Source organism: Podarcis erhardii (genome assembly GCF_964252035.2).
Source record: "Podarcis erhardii genome assembly, chromosome: 7".
NCBI classification, from domain to species: Eukaryota; Metazoa; Chordata; class Lepidosauria; order Squamata; family Lacertidae; genus Podarcis; species Podarcis erhardii.
The window spans coordinates 45,239,397-45,260,407 of NC_138511.1; the positions used below are offsets into that span (position 1 = coordinate 45,239,397).

The following is a 21,011-nucleotide window of genomic DNA, read 5'->3' on the forward strand; positions in this document are numbered from 1 at the left end:
TGACAAGCCAAGTATGTATGAGGAGGCCTCAGACACAAAGGAAAAAGGACCCTATCATTGTCTCCTTCAGGGAGGGAAACGGTCCCCACATGGGGTGGGGGGCAAAGGAGCTTGGGGGGGGGGCAGATGATTCCATGCAGATAGATGGTCCTGGGGAGGAGGGGGGGTAAATGCAGAGCACCTACAGGCATCTGGGCACTGCCCCAGCATGCGAGGGGCTAAGGGGATTCCTAGTATCAGAAGTCCATCGGCATGAGATAAATTGATTTGACTTCCCCTACAGCCATTTATTTATTTTCATGTCTAATCTGCATAGAGTGCAGTCAGAAAGTTTCTGTTCATTCAGCCACACAGTGATTTTTATGCTATGCAGGTCTGATAATATTAAAGGGGTGTGTGTGTGAAATACTGCCTGCTTGCCTATCCCACAACTCTCGTCAACGGCAGCCAGTGACCTTTGCTCACAAAGTGTGCCTCCTTATGCAAACATTTACTATATGACTATTTTTGCTGAAGATCAAAAAGAAAGATGGGATATGCAAGAGGGCAAGCATAATGGAGTCCCAATTTTATAGAGAGAGAGAGAGAGAGAGAGAGAGAGGGAGGGAGGGAAAGAGAGAAAGAGAGAAAGAGAGAAAGAGAGAAAGAGAGAAAGAAAGAAAGAAAGAAAGAAAGAAAGAAAGAAAGAAAGAAAGAAAGGCAAACACACAGCCACAGGAAAAGCACAGGGCTGGCCTTATCTCTAGACTAAACAGTTCGCCTGAATCAAAGGATATGATACATATTTTCACAGTTTTTATACCACAAATATAGTAGCAAACAATAGTAAATATTTAAGTACAAGTCTTAGGGGAATCTTAACCCTAAATATTCTGACACAGCTGATGCAATAAACTTAAACAGGAGAAGAATTATCACTGGAACAAAATGATATATTTACTGTGTTCACTCAGTGACTCTTTTTCCTGCAGCAAATGCTGCTGTGGTACATCTCTGCAAATTGTTAGCTGACCACCACACAAAGGATCCAACACACCTCAGCAGAAAAGGCCAGAGCTGGTGACTTCATGCCACGCTCACTTTTTAAAATAATCACATTAATGCAATAGCAGTATAATAATTTATAGAGAAAGTAAAAATAATAATAATAATAATAGTGTGCTCAAAAACATAAACAGCAATGTGTTTCTGCAAGAATCCTGGCTAGGCCCAAAATAATTTTGCATATAACTATTAGCACAAGCCCTAGGAAACATTATTTCAAGCCAGAAGGCGGGGGAGCTGGATGGGAGAGGAATTTCCCCAGACTGTCAAACAGACCATGCACTGTTGGGGGGCAAGACTGTGGAAGAGAGGGGGTGGGTTCTCTTTTTTCCTTTTCCTTTTTCTTTTTTTTTCTTTTTTTTTGCAGGAGGGACAGTTACATTATACATTTGAAAGATTATTATGTGCCTTCTATAAATCAAGCTTCCTTTTGAATTTCCCCCTCCTTCTTATAATTGAACAAGTGTTAAACGGTACCAGGCTGTCACAGCTGTTACAATACATGAACCACACTCTGGCGAAGCTTTCGTTCCACATTTTTGTGGAGCAGTTTCCATAGCGCTGTGATCGGCTCTGCATTCTTTTGCTTTCGCCTCTTTACTGGGGCTTTTCAGTTTTTCAGAACAGCAAAAGGCAAGGAACCACGGTGCCAGGCTTGATTTTGCCTTCTTTTTTAAACAACAACAACAACTTGAGCAAGCAGCGAATGGAGGCTGGGTGGGAGAGGCCTTGGGGCCACACTTCAGTTCAACAGGAGAGGCCATCTTTGCAAAACTGATGCAACTCAAGTGGGTGACCAATCTTACTGATTGTTTATCTTCCTACGTCAAGTCTTGAGGCAATGTACAACAGTGTTAAAATGCATGGGCTAATTCCTCAGTTCAAGGATGCACCACCAGCCATATGGACCAAGCAACGCCACTGCAAAAATCTCATTCAGAACTACTCTGTTATTATACAAAAGCACCTGTTGTTTAGCTCAAAGCAAACATCATTCCATGATCTCAGCAGAACATTTTTTGGGGGGGGTATTGTTGTTTTTATTTTGATTATGTATATTGTGGTTTTATATTTTGATTTCATTCTGTGAACCGCCATGATACCTCTGGGTATAGGGAGGTATATCAATCAATCAATCAATCAATCAATCAATCAATTAGAACAACTTCTTGCCGTAACCTGGACTGGCCATTCCCTCCTCGACTTATGGAGGCTTTGTGAGCAGCCTGGGCCTACGAGGCGCTCTCACTCAAGCCAAGATAAGGCGCTTTAACGTCACTTCTCCTCTCACATCCACATGCAGGCTGCAGCTTGTGGCTGCACGTTCACAAATGAAAACTGAGGCAAAGCTTCTGCTTTGATACACATGGCTTATCTGCTCCTCATTGTCTCCTGTAAAGAATTAAAAATTGGCCGCCAAACCTTCTTTTTTGCCAAGCAGTTTGAAGACACGTGTTTGCTCTGAACTCATGGCTCTGGTTGTGCCTGCCAGGGCTCCCAAACTCTCAGGAAAATACAGACCCAAAGAAAGGGGGTCGCTCCTATTCCCAGAAAGCCCCCCTGGCCCTTGTGGGTACAGGTCCAAGGCCCTCAAAATTAGCCAAATCAAAATTAGTAACCTCTATAATCAATGTATTTGATTTTCAGTCTTAAATAAGAAACAGTCTCATCCCCCCCAACCCTCCCTCATCTCTGAGAACAGAAGGCTTCTGGCGAAAGGAATGAAAATCTGGAAAGAATTTGGGGGCGGACTGGCCACCCCCCCTTTCATTTCCTTCAGATGTTTATAATCTAGCACCTTTCTGAAGACGAAAAGGGCTGGGGGGAGCTTTTCCCTCCTTTGACTGAAGGGTGACATGGGGGGTATTAAAATCTGATCAATGTAATTTTTCCCTCTGAAGTATTTGCACATCTGTGGAATAATGTAATTTAGGAATGGGGGTGGGGAGTGGTCCTTTTATATGGCGTTCATGATTCTAGCTCAATCTGGAGAATTATTCAAATCTCAAATTAAATGTTCAAGAGCCCAGCTGTGGCTTTTGCCCAGCTGTGTTTCGAACTTTTTAAAATTCTATTAAAAGTGTATCGGGGACCCTTTCCAGGTAAGCCTCTTTCAAAAGGAGTGTGGCATTTTGAAACGACTTTATGATCAGCTGCATTTTGTTTTGTCTTGATTGCCATCCCAGTGGTTGGGTATGTTTTATCTTACAGTAAAAGAAAAAGAGGGAGAGAGTTAGGAATGTAGACCCACGGAAAGCGCTCCATAAATTATATTGTATTTTATTATCTCAGGGCTTTGAGGGGGGAAAATTGGCTCTTAAGGAAGGTTAAAAAAGCTTTAAAGTGAATTCTCCTGTTTAGCTAAAATTGCTTTTGATTTAATATGATCCATCTGCAATCAGTACCTGGCATACACCCCTCCTCTTCCCTGCTGGCCTTACTGATACCACCACCACCACCCTGCCCCCACTTACACCATGGCTCAGTTTGCATTTCCAGGCCCCCCCCCCAAGTAAAGGGCCAAAGTTTTTTAAATATGTGGAAATAAAATGGCTGAAAGAAGATATTTCAAAAAGAATAATTATTTCTGTTTCCAAATACGAGACTGGATGGTGGCACCTGGCCTCTACCTGTCTGTGACCTCCTTGCCTTGCCCCCAACTGGACCACAGCTCAGAAACATGTCAATACTTTCTCTGGAGGGGCAGCAAACATGTTTAAAGTGTGGTGGGGTTACTATCAGCACAACTGTCCCTGCCAGTGGGTTTCCTTATTCTTTGCCTCGCACACCACAGCCTGCCACATTCAAACCAAAATTAAGAGGAGGGCTGCTTTGCCCAGATATAGTGCAGAATGAGACTGCTCTCTTAGAACAATACCTTCAAGGAAAGAGCCTAACAAGCTTGCTTTTCAGGGGCTGGTGTTGCAATTGTAAAGGTTAGGAATCATGTACTCTTGAAATTACATGTGGACTCACAAGCAGCAATCAAATATTTTAAAAAGAAGGTAGGGGAAATGTAGCTCTGGAAAGTGTGCGCCGTTATGAAATAAATAACCCTTTGACAATGAATTTACAAAAAAGCAGCATCTATAGGTAGAGGGTGATTTATTCTTTTTTTAAAAAAAAAACAGCAGGCGAAATGAGGGGAAAGATATTGTTCCTGCAGCTTCAGACAGACGGACTTTAATAACACTTAAGAGAATGATGCGCATTAATGATCTCAGAAAAGCACTTCTTATGCCTCATCCATCATGTGGAGGAGAAAATGAACCCTTCTACAGCATTAGGAATTATTCCAGATCTTGTCAGTAATTCGCACCTTCTCTGTAGCATCCTAACACAAATTTGTGTGTATGAGACACTGACCATTAATCTAAAAAGGATCCCCCCCACCCTTCCCCAGCATGCTGAGAACATATCAGATGTTACATGGAGAAATTTCACATGTGAAATTCACCCTAAACCCAAACGATAGACAGAGAGATATATAAACAGGGAGGATGATTTGTCATATTTAAAACAGCAGCAGAAAAAACAATGCAACAGTCTCTCTGTTAAAACAGAAAGCTGACATGAACCTGAAATACTAAATCTGTGGCATGTAAATGCCCTGGCTAAGCCTCGTCTTCATACTTTATGCGTTTGTTTGTTTGTTTGTTTGTTTGGTTGGTTGGTTGTTTATATTTAATCTGCAAAGGTTTTGATAGGAACTCTCAGACAAATCCTACATTACACATCAACAGCGATGGATCTTTATGAATTGCATTTAAGGAACTTTAGTCACAGTTAAATGAACTGTAGTTTTTAACAATGTTTTCTTTAAATGAAATATTATGCTAATAAAAACTGAATTAACAACTGAAATATACACTCTAGCATTAGAAGAGTATATAAATATGTACATATAAATTAATGCAATCTTAAGAGAGAGAAAAACCCTCCAAGTACATGCCAATTGATTCTGATCCATGCAACATACAGATCAAAGCAAGCTGGATGTTATGTTAGCCTATGATAAATTAAACCTATTTTTCTACTATAAGTCACAGGCACCAAAGAGATGTACTTGATCACTGAGCAAAAGATACAATTATGAGGTTATTAAATGAGGAGGATAATTTCTCTCTAGAAATTAAATGGGGGAGAATGTGCGCTCCTAAAAGACAAGGCAAAAACACATAAGCACTTAGAATGTTCTTCTTCATACTCCAAATTTGGCTTACAACCAAAATGGAGTCAGAGATTATATTAGCGTGCTTTCTAACCAACGGATAAAATTATAATTTTCTCTACAATTCAAGTCTTTGGGTGAATACACTTTTCACAAGCCTGAAAATCCCATCTGCTTTGGGGCAGATGAGGTAATGTGCCAATCAAAGGTAGAAATGTCTCTTTGGGGAGCTCAGGTAAGAGATTCAAGGTGTAGGCATGCAAATTCTTCTGAGATTCAAATCCTGGCTGAGGCGGTTAAAGCCCTCAACAAACTCTTTCGAATGAAAAGCTCAGTAAAACCCAAAAAGGCAGCTGCGACAGACGAAAGTGTAGAACATGCACCGGAACTGCGCTGAAGAACCACCTTGCAAGGGAGACATGGCTGATCACAGAAATCACCCACCACCAAAAAATACTGCTACAAGGGGCTGCTGTTCCTTTCCTCCCTGTTCAAAGTCCCCAAAAATGACATCCTAGAGAACTTCGCTTTCCCCTTCGCATCTTTGCACAATACAGAAAAAAATCACAGACTGAGGATGAAATGCAAATTGAGCCTGGACTCATTAATACTGTACAAAACAAAGTGAGAATTCTAGGACTATATATGTTTATATATAAAAATCCGTGTTACTGTTTTTTAAAAAATAGATTATTTAAAATAATTTCCTTTGCATCATTCATGTCTAGGAGCAGTTGGGACTGTTCTCCAGTGGATTTAAACAGCTTGCAAAGTCTGGGGGCCAAATGGCTTCCAAGTCATGGTGTCTGAAAATGCTGACAAAGGGCCCTAACAGGAATATCTTTGGATCATAAAACATCTTTTATTTCACTGGGAAATAAACCACATATTATTAACACACAGGGGCTTCGTTAATTTCTCTTTAATTCCCATCATATTTATTGGGGAGACATGGATGGAACTAGATTTGGCCCAGAAATTCCCTTCCCAATGTAGGCAAAGAAGCTGCCATCCTCAGCAAGTCCAACAAATCACAGACCCCAAATCTGCAAGGGCTGCGCTGCCTCGATGTTTGCTGGCCTCCTCTCCAGCCTTGCCGCTGCTGAGATAAAGACCCAATCTGCTCATCATCAGACACCTCCGGGCTCGGCCATCTAATAGGAACAAATTGGCAATGAGTGCCCAGGCAGGAGACACCAGGCTCCTGATTTGTAGATGGTAACCGAGGCCTAATGATCCCCTTGGGCTGATCAATAACAACAGACCTTATCCCTGCCTTTCTTCTTTTTTGGCACACAAGAGCCAGGCCAGGGAAAGCAGGATGCGGTCCGTGCACAGCCCCCCCCCCCCCGGTGCACCGAAGGGGGAGCCCTTAGCACCAGAGGCAACTGCTGCAACAGCCAAGCTGGCTCAGTGCTCTGCCGGCCTGCTCTTTGGCCTGCCCTGACAGGCCCTTTAAGTACCATGCTTAAGCCATGGTGGAACCCAGAAATCAACATGGCGGCACACGAGATAGAAGCCACCTGAGGGGGAATGCACCCAGACCTTGAGCACAGAAGGCAAGGCTGATCAGGAACACAAGAAATAGGTGGTTGTGTCAAGAAGGCATATGGGAGAATATGGAGTGGTCGTGCAGGCAGAGAAGTAGCAATTATTAGTTTTAGGGTCAGAAAAATTAGGCTGGTGAGGGGATTTCGCCATGTGCACTGGTCCCTCTTTTACTTCCACAAAAGGTGGTATTTTCTTTTCACTTCTGTTCCCTTCATTGATGGTTAGTCAGCCATTCTTGCTTTTAATTTATCCTAGAACCAGGAGTTCAGTTGGGACTGGTATTTTCCTTTTTCAAAGTGGGGGGGGGGGTTTGAATCCTCCAAAGGAGACAGCAGTGAGAAGGGTTCTCCGAGTCTCTTGCGTGGCTTTAAAATAGATTGGGGGGGGGGGCACACCAGGCAAGGAAGTTTCATCAGGAAGACAGGCAGGAAAAGGGAGGAAGAATCGGGATTCTGTTAGAAGCTCCGAAATCTGCTACAGAGAAAAAAATATTTACTCTTCCAGCTGCATTCCTCCCATTTCCTCCTATTTAATTCTGCTCATAATCGCTGCTTCCTTGCCTTGTTCCCCCTTTTGCAAGTAAAACAGCCTGGAGGCTCAGAAGAAGAGGCTCAGAGCGTGCGCTCGCTCAAACCAGAATTCAGACCCAGCGCCGGATCCCCACGGCTGCTCCAGTATCTGCTTTGCGAACGGCTTTTTCTTAAAACGTAGCTGAAGAAAGTAGCAAAAGGAACAAAACAGAATTTCAGGGGATGTCAATGAGCAAAAAACAGGCACCCTGCGAAATAAAAGCTGCCTCCTCCTCTAAAAAATGGAACAGGCTTAGTTTTATTTCTTGGAGAATCCAAGTACCCCTAATTCATGAACAAGCAATGCAGGGCAATCAAGAGGGTGGGGGAGGTGGCAATGTAATTCTCGGGGTGTCAAGTGCCTCAACTTTCTCCCCACCTGGCATTTTCAAAGTGACCACCTTTCCCTCCCGAGGAGGGCTGAAATCATCGTCATCATCACCATAAAAAAGATGCCAAACCACCCCCACCTCAATCAACAGCGAAGGGGGGGGTATTAAAAAGAGGGAAAAGAGGGGAGAGCCTCCTCCTCTGCATCAGATCCTCACCCAGGAGGGATCACCACCACCATCACATTTAATTTGTCGCATGATTCTCCTGTCATCTCACGGGCCCTCACACCTCCGCCTCCCCGCACTCCAACATGCAAATGAGCGAATAAACAAACAAACACCCGCTTGCCGCTCTGGCTTTGCAAGGCAGGAGCGCCCTGAGCCGAGCACTGCTGAGCCGAGGACCCTGCAGGGGGGGGGAGAGGGAGGGGCGGGCAGACACGTGTCGGGCAGGCCGCCTATTTGCATATTCACATCAGGCCCAGCCGATGAGCGGAGGAGGCGGAGGCGCCCCCTCTCGCGGCTGCCGCCGCCGCCGCTGCCTTACCTCGGCCGGCCGGTCACGCTGCTGCTGCGGCTGCGGCTGCTGCTCCTCTTAAGAGAGGTCGGTGGTCGATCGTGGAGCAAGTGGGAGAGCTGTCGTCCTGCGGGGCTGGCGTGGGCTCCCCTCCTCCTCCTCCTCCTCCCCCTCCAGCTCGGTGGCGGCGGGGAGGGGGAAGCGGGGCTGGGGGGCATGGGGAGGAGGACAAACAAATAAACAGACCCACGCGCAAGGGACCCCTCTCCATGGCCAGGCAACAGCCGCAGCAGCAGCCTCGGCTGCTTCAACGCCACCAAGTCTACGGCGGGAGGGTGAGGGGGGTGAGAGAAGGCGGGGAGGGTCACGCAGCTTCAGGCTTGGCAAGAAGAAAAGAACCCAAAGCCTCGATTCCGCCTCCCCCCCCCCCCGAAGTGTCGGCCCCACAGTGGGAAGATGCTCATTGTGCATCATGCAACACACACACCACACACCAGTGTGCGTGCGCTCCAGGCTTCCCGGGGCTGGTGCTTGAGACACTCCTGGCTGCCGTCTGGCCAGTTTCTCTGCCAGCCAAAGGGTGTTTGACGAAGGACAAATGTCCCGCTCATATGTCAGCTTCCGCAGTCACAAAACACATCCTCGGAAGTGGGAAGGAAGAGCTCTGGGCTGCTTGGCTTATGGTAGGGAGAAAGGCAGGCCACTGATTGCTGCTGCCGGCTTGGGAGGGACGGGCATTGGCTGGCTGGCAGCACAGCTCCCTGCCATCCGTAGCAGCCGCTCTTGGCCTGGCAGGCATTTGTAGAGCTGCTGCGCGCAGCAACCTAAGCAAGCGTCCTCGAAGTTGCTTGGAGAGTCCCGTGGCGGCGGCGGGGGGGGGGGAGGCGATTTTTCAAAGCAGGACTCTCCCCCAACACCAATGGGAGTGGGCAGAGGGTCAGGCCCCCCTCTGTTTTCTGGGGCAGCCCAAATGGCGCGTCTCTCCCCCCCCCCACCTTGTGGGACATGCGAGTGAACCCGGAGCTCTACCAGAGCTCTACCGGGAAGCTTTTCCGCCAGCGATGGGCTGGCAGAGATAGAGTTAAATGCGAGGAGGAGGAGGAGGAGGCAATGTGGGTGGCTCGCAAAGGGTTAAGCTAGGGGAAACAAAGGGCTCTCCTGCCCAGGCCCACAGCAGCAGTTACGGCTCTCCCAGCACAGAGGGGGAAAGCGCCCCACCAGCTACTGGGGTTCCCACATCAGGGACCAGACCCGGAGCCCTGGAGGGCAAGAAGAGCCCAAGAGCAGCCGGGCCTTGACTTTTTGCTTTGGCTGACGCGACCCTTCCCACTGGGAAGGGTCCCCCTGTAACATACAGCATCCAGGCTGCGAGCCAGGCAAAACACCGTAAAGGCGAGGCAGGGCGCAGCAGCCTTGCCACCAGAGGCTTCCCGTTTGGAGGAACAGGCAGGTGGGAGCTACCGGATTTGATCCATTTGTGTTGGGCGGCTGCACGAGGCTGGCTGGGCTCGTGGTTTGGGCGTTGTGTGCATAAACACAGCCACCCTGCCTGCAACCCAGCCTGGGCATCCTGGTAGCACAAACTGGCCTTGGCAATTCAGCAGAATGGTGCAGAACACACACACACACACACGGACAGGAAATTAATTTAAACGCTTTCTGTGCCAAAAAGAAATCCGGATCAAAAGGCCCCGGTGACACAACACACAGTTCCTGCTTTAATTCACTCTTGCCTGGGCGGAGGGTGTGCTCCCTTCCCAGCGATTTATGCAGAGTGGAGAGCAGGATCCGGAGGGAGGGAAGGAGCGCATCGCAAATAAAAATAAACTGCTCTGGAAGCAGCAGAGAAAGCGGAGAGACGAGAGGCACGCTCGGAACACACTGCCCGCCCCCTGCCTCCCCCTCCCCAAATATAGCCTGGAGACGAGTGACCCTGCTGGGGAGAGATGGAGCCACAGAGGTGACCCAATGCTAAGCAGCCTGTTAGAACTAATCAGGTGTGTTCCTCAGCCACTCCACTGACATTAGGGGCAGGCGGAAAAGGGGCTCCTTCCTACAGCCCATCCTCAGCTTGAAATTTACTATCCCTTTGCATTATTAAAGAGACAGCTTTGCCTTCCCGACGTGGGGAAAGATTTGGTGATGATAAATAACTGGGCAGGGTGTGTTTGTTTGCTTGCTTAAAAAAATATAATGTTAGATTTGTTCTCTCTCTGCCGTCCTTCTATTAAGATGCCACACATTAAAACATGCTGGGTTAATAGGATGTTTACCATTGGAGCTGTTTTCAGAAATAAAAATCTAGTTTAGAAAAATAACACTCTCCCATTACAATCATAAAAATGAGGGTAAAACATAAAAAAAAAAACCAACCACGATGGCAGGGAAGATATTTGGTCCCTCCAAAGCAAAAACAAGATGAGTATAAAATAATCCTTGGTGATGTACACCTGATTAAACCACTGCTCAGAGTGAAATCTCACAAAAGGATTCTGGGGTTTTGTTCCCTCCTCTAATAAAGTGGCTTTCAGGAGGCAGAGGCCTTGCCTGCCTGGCTTAAGAGGCTCCCAGTACGTTTCCAAGCACAATTCAAAGTGTTGGTGTTGACCTTTAAAGCCCTAAACGGCCTCAGTCCAGTATACCTGAAGGAGCGTCTCCAACCCCACCCTTCAGCCTGGACACTGAGGTCCAGCGCCGAGGGCCTTCTGGCGGTTCCCTCACTGTGAGAAGTGAGTTTACAGGGAACCAGGCAGAGGGTCTTCTCAGTAGTGGCGCCTGCCTTGTGGAACGCCCACCTACCAGATGTCAAGGAAATAAACAACTACCTGACTTTTAGAAGACATCTGAAGGCATCCCTGTATCAGGAAATTTGTTTATGTCTGATATTTTACAATTTTTAATGTGCTGTAAGCTGCCCAGAGTAGCTGGGGAAACCCAGCTGGATGGGCGGGGAATAATAATAATAATAATAATAATAATAATAATAGGTGGGCAGGTAGAAGGTGAGACTCATATTCATGATTTCACAGGGAGGGCATGTTGTCACCTTCCCTGCCCCCCAGGGGACATCTTGGGTCCATGATGCCCACCCAGATGCTGGTTGCCTCTAGTAGGAAAGGGCTCCTGTGCGCTTCGACTGGGGCAAGAAAAGTCATAATAGCAATAGTGGTTTTAAAATAGTGGCTGGCGTATGCTGGGCCATGCTGGGCTGAGTGCATGATGGGTGGTTTGTTGGTTTGTTTGTTTGTTTACTTTCACCCACCCTCACATCATTCCAGAAGGCCCCTTGAGCCTCAGAATGCATTTCAAGTGGCGACAGCGGGTGGGAAGGGGAAGCCAAAATGTCCTCACACAACCCACAGCTCTTTGGACCCAGTGCATGGAAAAGTGAGAACGATATAGCAGCTTAAATATGCAAAGAGAAAATGCCTCATAATGTTGTAATAAAAATTTCATCCGACACTTTCTGGGACAGCAAGGCTGGTGGTTGCACCACCACTGGGAAATCTTGTCTTGCAAAGAGCCAGCACCTCGGTGAGCACAACGTATCAGGGAAACCCAGAATGCCTCTAGAGCCCGAACAGCATGAAAAAGAAATCAAAGGTCTCTCACTTCCATGCCAGAAAGATCCCAGGGAATCTGGGGTGTGATGGTCCTGTTCCATTGGGTGCTCTTTCACTAAGGCAGCCTTCCCCATCCTGATGCCCTCCAGCTGTGTTGGACTGCAACTCCCATCAGGTTGGAGCACCATATGACCCTGCTGGCTGGGGCTGATGTTAGTTGTAGTCCCAAAGATCTGGAGGGCACCTCGTTGGGGGCGGCTGGTCTAAAGTCTCCTGGACCAAATGCTGGCATCTTCCAGACATCTGAGCAGTCACTTGGGAGTGCAGGGCTCTTTGGTGCCCTGAAGCAACACCCTGCAGCTTCATGCCCAGCATCACCTTGCAAGGGATTGTGGCAGCAGGAGGCACCTCTCAAGACAGGGCAAAGGGCCTGCATATCCCAGAGGAAAGCACACGGCCCCCTCCTGCCTTCTCGCTGCAACCTGGGCATGCCAAAGTGAATGTTTAATGTCCATTTACAAGTCACGGAAAGCAATGTTTAAAGAGGCCCTCTGGAGACACAATTATGGTCACGCTAATGAAATCTCCTTGCTCTAATAAGGCGTCATAACTTAGACATGAAAATAATGCTGCTCCTTCAAGGGTACTACAATCCTGCCTCCAGTGGCTCACCCATCCATCTCATTGAAGGGTCTGGGCCCAGAGTTCCTTGGCAGGTGAGGCATGGGGGACATGAATGAAAACTAGAACTTGCTAACCTCCACGTAACAGTCGGCAGGTTGCACACCTAAATGTCAGTGCAACAAATATGATCTATTGCTCTCTCAGGATGTACCTCTTGCCTCCCAGCTGGCAACTAGACAATGCTCCTGGTGGGCCGGATTTGGCCCATGGACTGCCATTTGCTGATCTGCTTGGGGGCTTCCCATTGCGGCAAATGGTCGGCCACCGAAAACTGAGTGTTCGGCTAGATGTGCCTTTGGCTCTTCTGAGGTGTTTGTCTCCACCCTAGGATGCATAGCAGTTGAGACTAAGAGACCAGAACACAAAGCTTTTAAGGCAGCAAACAGACATCTTAATGGCATGTGAGTTCTCCTTGCTACAGAGGAATGAGCCAATCTTGTGGGAAGCACTAGCGGGTTTTTCAGGCTAGGCCTGAGTGTAGCATCTGTGTGACACCTCCACATTCTTTTCCTGGCCTGTGAGGGTCTCAGTTCAGTACCTTGTTTATTTGATTATATGTTGTTCCTATATTCAACTAATAAAATATTAGAAAAAAGAAAATGGCTGTCCGCAGATTTGTTTTCTGTAAAATAAAGCATGTGTTTTCATTCAAAATACCTCTTGCAAACAAAGAAAAAAAACCCCTAACAAAATAAGGCAAAGTGGGGGAGAAACCAGAAACAGGAAATAATACATTTTACCCAGCTAGCTTTGTTGTATAATTCAATTTCTTTAATGAACTTACAGCCCGCTGAACCTAGGGCCTTTTGTCTCATAATGGGAGGGGCTTCATTTGAGAGCACACATCACACAAACCCAGTTCAGTTTCTGGTGTCCTGTCAATCTACTTAAAAAGCATTTCAGAAAGTATGTGAAAATGAGGGTCAGGGTTTTAAACGAGCTGAGAGTGGAATATTTTGCTTACACATTGCCATCAATGGCATTTCAAAATTTCCCCATCCTTTGCTGCTAAAGTGAGAAATCTGTCTCAGGGCAGAGAGAAAGAGAGAACCAAGGCCCAAATGCATGAGCCACACCATGCCATGAGAATGGTGGCTGTAGCTAATTTGGCTCATCAGGCAGCCTGCAATATTGTGCTGAGAATTCAGTTTGAAAGCCACATCTGGACAGTCATGTCCACCTCTGATTTCACTGATGTATAATTTTTTTAGGAAAGTCAATTTGACTAAAACAGAACACAGAGGGTAGATGTTTTAAGACCAACCGTCAATTTTATCCAATAAAATGCTTGGCACCAAACTTCCATTGTGAACTTAATAATAAAAACCCAGCCCTCCGCTGCTATCAGATTCTGGTTTGACGCAGCTTTCATAAGGGTCTGAACTCCTGCTTTGAAGTGAGGAGTGGTGGGTTTCTCAAACACGTCCTGCTACAACATATGTTGGATTTCTGCCATCTACAGGATGTTCTGGGTTGTTGTGGTGATGGGTTTCATTTCCATTTGGTTCTGGGCTGCATCCCATGTATGTTTTTAACTGGTCCCGCAAAACATCTGTGGCATTTCTCAAGTCAGACTCCCAAGCAGACCAGGCTGCTGTTGCCACATGTTGATAGAGCAGGACACTGACGGTCTGCAATCCAATGCTCTGTGTTGGCCCTTTGCCTCCCAGCTTGACACATGGCCAATGCATGCATGCATTTCAAAGCCCCTAGAAGTGCTAAGTTGGGGTGATGACGGTGGGAGGGAGGCCGGTTCAGGCAATGTCTCAAGGCAGGCTAAAGTAGCCCAGTCTGCACAGAGCAGAGACTAGAGGCAGCAGGTATAAGGCAATATGGGATCCTATTGGCTCCCAAGGTCACTGATCTTGCTGGGATTCGACACTGAAGTCTCTGCACTGCAGCCTTCCGGTGCCAGAGAGCATTAGAGGTCAAACTAGAGCTTCCCATGGCCTACAGGTAGCCTGGTGGTGGGTGACACAGGAAGGACAGTGCCTGGGCTATGTCCAGAGCCTTCACGTCAAGGTCCCAGTTGTCCCGCAGGGGACAATGTGATGGTGACTGCCGTTGAAGACAGAGAGATGTCAAAGAGATGGAATCAGTCCTTTGTTCCAGGATCTAATCTCGCCTCTCTGGCATCCCAGGATGAACAGACTTTGCAAAGAGCCTCCTTGAAAATCAAACCCCCATAACCACCATCCCCCAAATGGACACTTAACAACAGCCCGTGGGGGGCTGAAATCCAACCTCTGCTGTAGTGGGAAATGTGTGAACAACCCACGGAGTCCCTCCTTCAAACTCTCTCTTTCTCTTTCGCTCTCTCCTTGGGTGGTTTGATTATGAGGACGCGCAAACCCTGTCAGACATGCGCCAGCATCCAACAGGTCACCTCTTTATTAATGCAGAACAGCCTGATCTCTTTAGCCCGGAGAGTGGAAATTAGTGATGATCAAAAGGTGAGGTTATTAAGCTGTTCTCCGCATGTCACACACAAAACTCATTTCTGAGTTGTTTTTCGCTCAGCCTTTGTTTTCCCCCTACTGTGGAAGCGAGGAAAAGGAAAGGCTTCTTCATCACACGCCCTCAGCTAGCAGTAATAATATCTACCTAGGTGTCTTCTTAGCACAGAGAAACATGGGTTGGCCTCCCTTCTTTTTATTTCATGAGACTGAAGTCCATGGCAACTGTGGGAAAACATAAGGCTCTTCCTAATGGAGTCAACTTTCCCTATTTCAACGGGAATTATTGTTTTTTTGCAGGGAGCTCCACAATGCCCCCACCTCAATCCAAGCAGTACCCCAGGGGCTCCAGGAAGGTCTTTCCTGCCAACTGAGCTCAGGGATGGGGGAGGCACATTGTGTGAAGCACTCTGCAGGCCAGCACCTGCAGTGAAATTTGCTAAGATGATGGCTCCCTGCTCCACTGCAGGACCTCAGTTGGGTCCTTCTTGAATGGACAAAGAGGAGGCAGGGCACAATGAGGCCTCCTTAGCTGTATGTTGTATGTTGCTGCATCTCCCCTTCATGGTAGGGGATCTCCTGGGGAACCTTTCTTCATCCAACGACTCCATCAAGACCCCATTAAACTACTTTGGACTGCGGTTCCCACTGCCCTGCATATATTCCCACACAACTAACCTGGTCAAGCATATTGTTCCTTGTTTCCATTTCTTAAAAATGGGGGTGGGGGTGGGGACCGTACGCACTGCAGACGAGCAGAAAGGACTTTCCATTCTTTTGCCCCAACTGGCATCTCTGGGTTTTCCAACTATCCACTGCAGTCCAGCTCATGTGCTTGTGGCTGGCATAGAGGAGGGTCTCTGTCTGCATTGAATCTTCCTTCCCGCTCCAATCACCACCGAAGCACTAATGTGGGTATCACCATCCCACTAGAGGCTGCAGGACAAGATGCCTCCTCCTTTGTAGCCTCTCTCAGGAAAGTTTTCCGGGCAAATTAAATGCCTCGGGTGCATTTGGCTTCCCCTTCTCTGAGATGTAAAGCAAAAGCGAACACAGAGCGGCTCTTTCTCGTGGCCATTCTGCTGATTTAGTAAGGCAACCACCTGGATAATTTATCTTGAAATATTTCCTCTTTGGTGGGGGGTGATAGTGGAAAAAAATAATTGAGGGGGGAGGTGGTGGAGGAAGAAGAGGGCCTTTAAAAACAGATTTTACTGTCCCAGGGAGAGCATGACAGCAACAATTTACAATTTTCTGCCATCCAATTCTCTCAGCCTCCCTCCGTGTGTGTGTGTGTGTGTGTGTGTGTGTGTGTGTGTGTGTGTGTGCCTGGCCCCCTCCCTCCCTCCCTTCTTGCCTGCCTGCCTGCCTGCCTCTCCCCCCATCTATCCTCCATTTCCTGATAACTTCTCATCATGCTAGTTCATGCCTAATATAAAATGGTGGTGCACAGAGAAGTAGAGAAAAGGGAAGAAAAGAGAGAGAGAGAGAAATGGGGGGGGGGGAGAGAGAGGACATGATGACTGGGAGGGCAGGCGAAAAAAGAAAGATTGAGAGAGGCAAGGAGAATGTCAGAGCCCAAGTCTGGCATTTGCCTATTTAAATTCAATCATGCAGCCCTCGCTGGGCTGAGAAATAGATGGCCTGTATTATGAATTTCTGATCAGACGACTGATAGGTTATGAGAGGGGACGTAATCCCATTGAGGGAGCCTTTTTCTCCGCGCAAGGGCAAGCAATAACTGCCCTTCAGAGACAGCACTCTGCTTTGCCCTTTGTATAATTTCCCTTCTTTCCCTTTTTCCGTTAAAAGTCCAAATAAGTCCCTTTTTATGATTATAAATACATCTTAAAGGATTCCCCAGGCCTGACTCTGTGCCTCTGCAAATCAGAAGCGATAAAAAGGGGACAGTTAGGTTTCTTTTAAAACCTCATTAGAATTCTTGCCTCTCCTGACTCATTTTGTACCAACATGGTGATCTGAAAAGAAAGTGAAAGCAAGGAAGGCACCTCCATGGAGACGGGGGGGGGGGGCCTCTCAGTACCTGCCGGGGTTTTCCCCTCATGGTCACATTTCTTTTCCTTTCACATTGCATGTTTACAGACTAAAGAGAAAACCCCCTGCCACACACACAACACCCCCCAACCCAAACAACATGCATAATATTTGCATACCACGGAAACAACATCCCAATTATGCAGGTTTTTTGTATATGCACACACCTGCCTATCACCCATCGTGCCTTTCAAATATTAATTACAGGCCATCAATTATGATACCTCTTAGTGCTGAAAGGTTTTCATTATCAACACCCATTGAAAATGTCAGTTCAAAAGTATTATCAGCACTTTGATTTTATTTCTAGGAGTCAAGCCCTAACGATGATTGCCTTCCTCTTAAAGAGAAGAAAAAGAGGCAGAGGCAGCTATGGATCTGCAATTTGGAGTATATTGCCAGTTCTGCAGCAAATCTGAAATAGTGCCTAATCTCAGCTGATGAGCATAGCAAGGAGTCACCAGTAGGGAGCTGGATCTGATTCCAGAATTAGGTTAGGAAATCAGGGAAGAAGCCCAACCTGGCAGAGGAAGACCGCTCTTTGGGAAATAATCAAAGGAGGGAAAGAAAGGCAGCTCTAGCAGTACGGAGCCTTTGGTGATGAGCAGGGATGCCGTAGAATATTTCAGCTCTGCAGGAGACTTGAGTGGAAGCCCTGGCCTTGGCTAGAGGCTCAGCCTGGGAAATACGCTAGGCAAGACCAGCCCCAGACCAACACGCTGTTATTCTTCACAGCAAACACATCAAAGCTTCCACTTCAGACCTCTATTGACCTTAACCTGGTGACAATCTGGCTGGGGAGCGCATTTGTCTGTCGAATCCAAGAGTAGATTTTCACTTTCATGGTTTCGCCCCACATCCCACCCCAGTTTTGCTTCATGATTTTTAAGCTGCTGAGCAAGATCATTCTGACCTGTCCGATTCCCATCTCCCATTTCTGGCCAGTTTCTCTGACATTGTATGAGAATGTGTGTTACATTTGCCAATAATCACAACCGAGTCACTTGGATTTGTTGCTAATTCCAATCATTGATCGGATGGGGAAACGTGAAAGTGGGCCACTTTGGCCAACTTCTCACCAGGAGGATTTTGAACATGAGAGCTAATGAGACAAACCTTTCCTCAATCATCAGGCACAGCTGCCTTCCTGAGCCAGTTCCTCCACCACCACCTGCTTCTGCTTAGCTATCCTGGGCCTGGACAGGCTGCGGTTGCAATATTTAATCTTATTCACTGATGAAATTTCATTTCCAAAATGCCCATTGCCCAGTTCTGGGAGAGGGAGAAGACACCCAAAATAACTAATAAAGGTCCAGAACTTCCCTTGCTCAGAACAGTTTACATAAGAGGTACACACACACACACACACACACACACACACACACAAACACACACAAACACACACCCTCAAAAAACCCAATTCTTTTCTTTTTGTAATTGCTCATTTAATTTTCAAGACGAAAGCCTCAGTGTGAGAAACATTCGGGAGCATTTTTTCATAGGTCTCTGTGGAAATGCTGCCACCACACTGCTCAGGGTGGAAACTGCACCCGCTGCTGGTCCAAAGGCTTGTGAAGAAGTCATACATCACCGGAGGCCGCCAAGATGCACCGTACATCATTTTGCTACACCGGGGGTGATGAATGAGAGACACAAAGCAGATCCTGGGAAGTGTTGGTTGTGTTTTTTTAATGGAACAACTATCCCATTTTGCTACAACTGGACCAGAAACATTCCAGATGTGAAGCATCTCTAGCTCCCATTAAGAGCAGCACAAACACACTGTAGGTCATTTTGCTAGCCCTGAACGTGAGAATGAGATAGTGAACACCCAAGAAATCCTGCAAGGCAGAGAGTTCTGAAAACCAGCTGTTCTGGACTACGCCTAGACCAGAAAGGCAGAGCACCGGATGTAAGATTCAGAGTGGGCATGTCACAATTCCTGGTTGCCCGTGGTAGAGAAATAAGCCCTCAACCTGTTTAAAAATAACACGTACCATTACAAATAAAGACCCTGCAACTTCTGGTTTAGCTTTGTGGCATGGTGAACTCAAACAGAAGCAGCAAGGAGGTAAGCGCTGTGCTGTTGCCTCTCCAAATCTGGCATCCAACCTGTGTTTCTGCTCCAGAGAATCATCTTTTGCAATCCTGTGTAGGAAAGGCCATGAGGAAAGTCCAGGAGTTGGATGCTGCGCTTTCAGTAGAGATGTAAAGAAGCCGTGATTTCTGTCTTGTCCTGCTTTTATCAGACGCTGTTCCTGTTCCACTCCAGTGGCTGAAATAAACGTACTTAATTATGTACTATGATCAATTTCAGTGTATTTCAATGGAAGGGAAGCATCAAAAACAATGCAGAAAATAACTTAATTATTTACATAGCGTTTGGAAACTAAATAAAGGAATTAAGCTGCTTGCATTCCCTTCCACGATTTCTGTTCTTGGCTTCTGACAAACATGTGAATTTCAGCTCAGCTCCTGTTTCTGATGGAATTTCCCAACATCTATAGCTTTTAGAAAGTTAAGCATATGTTCATATGTACCGTCCCAGTTTGGAAGCATGTTCTCCCTGACCTGACTGACAGAAGAGGCAAGCAACTACTTCCTTCCTTCCTATTTGTATAACAGGGGCGAAACTAGGCTTTATTTCACCTGGGTCAAAGACAAAGACCCAGGTTGGCACATCCACCCCATGCGCATTTGCAAACGCACACAGAGGCTGGGAGCTTCAATGGCACTCCTCTGGAGGCTTCACCTGGGGCAAAAAACGAAGGCTCCCCCAGCCCCCCAGTAGCTACAGCTCTGTGTATAAAATATCACAAGGCGATATACAGATTTAAAAACCCAGTTTTACAGTACAAACACATCAGTAAGACCTTTGGAAGTCAAAGCCTAGATAAAAGTCCAATTCCTTTTGGATAGACATATATTTGGTGAGAGTCAGGCATCCTCATTTTAATTTGGAAGCTCCATTTGGATCAGAAAACCTTCTCAGCCACTCTCTAGGAGGAAACAGCATACACACACACCCCAACACACCGCTATTACTTCCTGTTTCTACTGTATAATTTTTAATTCCTCCCCAGTCTCTCCGGGATTTGAAATTGTTTTTATATAGGAAGTTATATAATACATAATAATTATATAACACATTATATATGAAATTATATATAATACAGAAACATCAACAATTTAAACATATGCATATTTGTGTGTGTGTGTGATTTTTTTTATTAAATCACTTTGAGATGTTTTACAGGAAGTGATTCATAAATGGAATTAAATAAACAACAGAAGTCAAGTGTAACGTTAGTCGTAGAGTTCAATATTAATGGGATCTTTGTGTTTATGTGCTCAGGTGGTCTTAGCACAGCCTTGAACCCTTTCCCAGATGATTCATAGTGAGGTTTATTTTTATTATGTCTAAGTGGAAAGGTGCTGAATTATGATCAACTGAACAAGTTTCACTTCTTTGTAAAATTCACTCCCCAAAAATCCTGAACTGCATTATCCCATCCTCTGGGGGGGGGGGGGTTGTTCACACTTATCTCCCTCTTCTCCAGTGAAGCCAATTTGTAAATAAAATTATTCAATAATAGAGATAGCTTACATTTGAATCCAGCCTTCAGGGTGCTTTGGACTATCGCTCCCATCAGTCCCTGCCTGGGAATTATAGTACAAATCATCTGGAGGGCACCAGGTTGAAAAAGGCTGGTATATTTAGAATAGTGTCACTTAGAATTAGGGACACTTAGAAATGCTTTAGGATCTGTCATGAAAGAAAGTTGAAGAAACTGAACTATTTTCAGCACTACAAAGCACTAAAGAGAAAGACCTTCTCTCAGGGGATTTTATTCTTGGTTACCTTTTTGCTTTTAATTACTCTAAATAGCGCTTGTCCCATTTCTTTGTCTTTTTGCCAAGTTCTGACGGAAGAACCACTGACTGGTTAAATTAGCAGGGAATAGGGGATTCACTGCCTAATTTTAATATAACTATCACTATATATAGTTTTTGTTTACCGGTATATTACATATATTTAAAGCTGGGAGTCATCCCTGCAAAGTAGAAA

General features: G+C 46.2%; 1 protein-coding gene across 1 annotated transcript in view; it reads left to right on the plus strand.

Moving 5' to 3' along the window:
* The first annotated feature begins 3,523 nt into the window (after nucleotides 1–3,523).
* The window catches only part of NQO1 (NAD(P)H quinone dehydrogenase 1), a 191,964-nt gene continuing 174,476 nt past the window's right edge, over nucleotides 3,524–21,011 (plus strand). Inside the window, exon 1 of the mRNA XM_081871825.1 lies at nucleotides 3,524–3,527. The gene's annotated coding sequence lies outside the window, so the exon portion shown is untranslated. The remainder of the gene's footprint in view (nucleotides 3,528–21,011) is intronic.